We start from the raw sequence: 4,838 nt of genomic DNA, 5'->3' as shown, positions 1-4,838 counted from the left end.
AGGGCTCGAAATTAACTTTTTTACTTGGTAGCACTGGTGCTCCCAACTTTAAAAAGTTAGGAGCATCCCAAAAAATGTAGGAGCACCCAATTTCTTTTTAGTTATGCACCGATCTTGATTCTTCATGGCCGATTCTGATTAACTGACATCTGACAGACGCCTGCCAGATGTTTGTACACAGCAGATGCTTTCCAGATCAAGAGATCTTTATCAGACATCTTGCAGACGTACATGTGCTATCTGAGCCGCGTTGTATAGTATATTGACACGGAGGCGGCAGAATTGTATCTGACAGAATGTGCGCTGTAGCACGAAATATACTATATTTCTTCAAAAGCAGATTGTGGAAACCTTTTAATTGTCCACAATAAAAATAAAATCGTCATTTCACACACCCCTAATTGCAGTTTGTGCAACGCCGGAACAGGGTTTGGTTGAGAGAGAGAGAGAGAGAGAGAGAGAGAAAAAAACGTCCGGTTCTAAGTTAAGCGGAGCGCAGTTTCAGTGACAGGGAATGATTGACGGCTCAGGGCTCGCAAAATGTCAAAATCTCTGGTAGCCCTTCGGGCAGGTACTCATCAGAATTTGATAGCCCAAAAATTAATTTAACTAGCCCAAATAAAAAAAAAAGACATTTTTTAAAAATATAGAAAATCAGATAGGAGTCTAAATGTCAATCAAAAATGTTTTCAATACACAAATATAAACAAATATCAAGGAAAGAATTTTATTTCACCATTTAGTGTAGCTGCAGAATTTTAAAATATCAATTTAAGGCAATTTATGACCCTTTTTTTTAAGAGCTGCACAAGTTAAATGAACAGTATGAGTGGGGTTGGACAATGTACGGTAGAATATTAAGCCATAAAATTACATGATTTATAATTCAGATACAGACACAAAAAACAAAATATCTAATACAATGGCATTTCAACCTTTATACCATTAAAAGGGATAAATCAAGTATATAATTTCTTATATTTATATAAGATATATAACATTAGTATTACTTAATTGTTTAGATTTTTAAAAGGCAAATTAAATTATTTCACACTTACACATGGATCGATAATTCCAATAATTTGACCATAAACAGCTGAAAAAATGTATTGAAAATAAAAATTAATTTGTTTGTCACGAGGGGGCGCTTTAGGAGCGCTGAAATACTACGGTTTCCATAGTAACAGCTGTACACAAACCAGCACTAACGCCGTTTTATCAGACATGAAATGACAATGCAAACAACACGTTTCTGAGGACAGTCTGTTCCCTTCAGATACATTCATATGAAGACATCCGTGCAGCGTTTTGACTTTGAAACGTACAGCGTGCATATTTATTCAATGACATCATTGCCTTTTTGAAGATTTATCAAAACCTATCGCGATCGTCTTTCCCTCTCTTAAACTTATACGTTAATCAAGACTTTTAGTCTTGTACTACTAGTCAGTAGTTAGGCTAGCGACAGTTTTGAAACCGAGTCGCACCACACTCATTTCTCTCACTCGCACAAATGCTTTCAAATATAATTTGAGGTCGCACAGATTAATTTATCGCAATTTCGAGAGAGAGAGAGAGAGAGAGAGAGAGAGAGAGAGAGAGAGAGAGAGAGAGAGAGCGAGAGAGAGCCGCGCGCGCACTCTCCCATGATCGAACATAGAATGCTGCTACGTCAGAGCGGCCAAAACGTCAACAAGCTTCCTCGTGCTTTTTGACAAGAGTTCTTGACGGGGCGGCCAGAGCTTCTTTGCAGCTCAAGTCGGCGGCGGTGTGAACATACAGTAACTTCACGAGCAGGTCTTTTCCGTTCCGTGTGTGTGTGTGTCGGCGCGCTGCGCTCTCTGTTCAATATTCCGCTCGGTGTTTGCGCTGCACGTTCTGCTCTGTCGTTAACGGCATATAACGTTAATTAACATGGCATTTTATTTTGTTTGAAATTTAACTTGTCCAGTCGGACAACCAATTTTCTCTTCCACTTGTCCTACAAAAAAATCCACTTGTCCCGGACAAGCGGACAAGCCTTAATGTCGAGCCCTGCCTATGCTGTAGTCACCTCTTTCTCCATTCTTGGCAGATCAGATTTACTAAATCAACTTACAACAAAGTGCACACACCAGGATTTATAGATATGTGGTTTAAAGGATTAATTCACCCAAAAATGACAATTCTGCCAATAATCTGCCAAGAATGTTCTGGCCCTGCATAGACATTTTGAAATTGTTGAATAAAGTTGTTATTTTAGTTTTCTTTGCGCACAAAATTATTCTCGTAGCGTCATTAAATTAAGATTGAACCCCTGATGTCACATGGACTATTTTAACAATGTCCTTACTACCTTTCTGGGCCTTGTGGTAGTTGCGTTGTTGTCTAAGCAGGGTCAGAAAGCTCTCAGACTTCATCAAAAATATCTTGATTTGTGTTCTTGCAAGTTTGGAACGACATGAAGATGACAGAATTTTCATTTTTGAGTGTACTATTCCTTTAACTGCTGAGATCTGTAATGGTTCTTTTCACACATTAGAAGGAAAACAGACTCTCTCTTCATTCTCTCTCAGCTTTTTTCAGCACATGAAAACACATGGCATATTCATTCAATGAACCTCATGTGTGTGTTCTGTCATTCATCTTCTGTTTAATCCTTGTTTTCATTGCTGATGTGGGTGGAGCTCAGTTTAGCTATTATGTCTCACTGCATCTCTGTTAGTTTTGGCTGGTAATGTTCTCCTCCTGCAAAAGATTTTGAGACAAATTGATGTAATTATTATTGGGAACACATAAGGGCTTTTTCCAGTAGTCTCTGAACTAGTTTGCCTTGTTGTCTTATGATTAAAGGTCATTGTGTTACTGCTTTTTATCCACTTGTATCGTATAATGGAAAAAGCATGCCCTGTTCTTGATCAGTCATCTGTTATTCTCTCTTGTCTGTTGTTCTTCTCTCGCTCTTATTCTCTTGTTCTCTTTATAGAAACTGTGTAATCTAATAAATCTAAAAATAAATCAGTTTCTTTGTCCCTTGTGCCTGTCAGAAAGCAGAGGGCCTCAGGTTAACTGGGATCAGCAGTGCATTAGTCAGTCATGCCAGACAAACTGCATCTCTTTTCATGTTTAATCACTTAATCAGATTGAGTTTTGAAGAAACAGAGCAGGACAGACAGTCTTGTTTTTCCATCTCTGTCTGTGAACGTGTTCTTTAGAGTATGTGGAAGCAAACTAATCAATGCCAATGTAAAGTCATTGTAAAGGTGCATGAAATAAAGTCATGTTTTCACCAAGAAATTTAAATGGAATAGCAAAGATAATGTCTGGATTCAGAATAACACAATATCGTACTATCATAAAGACACCATCATAGAAATATATGGCAGAAACGAGTAGTACGAGTAGATGGATAATGTGCTCTAAATTAGCCAATGATTGATTTAGCCTATTTATTCACACGTAAAATTATGCTAAAATTTGCTTAAATGTTACCAATAAATAGCTAAAAGAAAGATCAGTATTTGATCCTTACTAGTCCAAGTAGTAAGTAAAATCCATGTGTGGGTTCATAAAACTTGGTGTTGGAGATTTGCAGCTTACATCAACAATCACTTAAATAATTAGTCTGTGCGCACAGTACTTTAGGGTTTTAGGTGTTTATATGTTGCACCATTAGCCTCCATCTCTAAAACCGTTTATTCCTCATTTGCTGGCTGCCTGAGTCCTGGTCATGTTGTGCTGTTATTTCCATCACATACACACTGATTGCTATCTCCGGTATGTCTGGGGACATTTGTAGTCTTCCTCCTTTATAGCCTTCTTTACCATTAAAGGTAAGAAAACAGCTGGAGTGATCATTTGACCCTATTTTCTCCTTCCTTCTTTTACTGTTCCTTCCTTTTGTTGTTGTTTAAGAGCTATTATGCTGATTATTCATTACGCTATCTGACCTTTCCATCAAAGGACGGCCATCAGGCGCACACTCACTCTGGCCTGTAGATGTAGTCCTTCCCCTTGCCATACTCTGGATGCTGTGTGTGTGTGTGTGTGTGTGTGTGTGTGTGAGTGTGTGTGTGTGTGTGTGTGTGTGTGTGTGTGTGTGTGTGTGTGTGTGTGTGTGTGAGAGGAACCTGCTTTAAAGAGGTATCAGCTTCTGCAATTTCCTTTGGACATACACTTGATTACAGAAGGTTCAAACTAGGGCTGCACGATTAATCGAACGATGTTGTGAGGCGTGTTTAGTCAATGAAGCCGGTACTTTGATTAGTAGTAAATCTCCATCATGTGCGTTCAGCTGGAGCGGCAATTAATACACAGAGACGTAAATCACTGACAAGCTACGCCAAAACGCGTTCAAAATCGCATTCGATTTTGAGCGCGATTTGGCGTAGCTTGTCAGTGATTTACGCCTCTGAACGCTCCAGCTGAACGCAGCTGAACGCACGTGATGGAGATTTACTACTAATCAAAGTACCGGCTTCATTGACTAAACGCACCTCACAATATCGTTCGATTAATCGTGCAGCCCTAGTTCAAACACTCACTGATGCTTCCGAGGGAAACACAATGCATTAAGAGCCAGGGGGTGAAAACTTTTTGAATTTGAAGATCACGGTAAATTTAACTTAGTTTGTCTTCTAGGAAACATGGAAATATCTTCTGTAGCTTCTTAAGGACAGTACTAAATGAAAAAAATGTACACATCTTCATTCTGTACAAAGCTCTTAATGCATTGTGTTTCCTTCTGAAGCATAAGTGAGCGTTTGAAACTTCTGTAATAGCTGCATATGAGTCCCTCAGTTGTCCTTTATGTGAAAAGATGGATCTCAAAATCATAAAATGCTGAAAAACAAAAGAAT

Source organism: Garra rufa, chromosome 3 (genome assembly GCF_049309525.1).
Source record: "Garra rufa chromosome 3, GarRuf1.0, whole genome shotgun sequence".
Taxonomy (NCBI): Eukaryota; Metazoa; Chordata; class Actinopteri; order Cypriniformes; family Cyprinidae; genus Garra; species Garra rufa.
Note: the sequence above shows the minus strand (reverse complement) of the source record.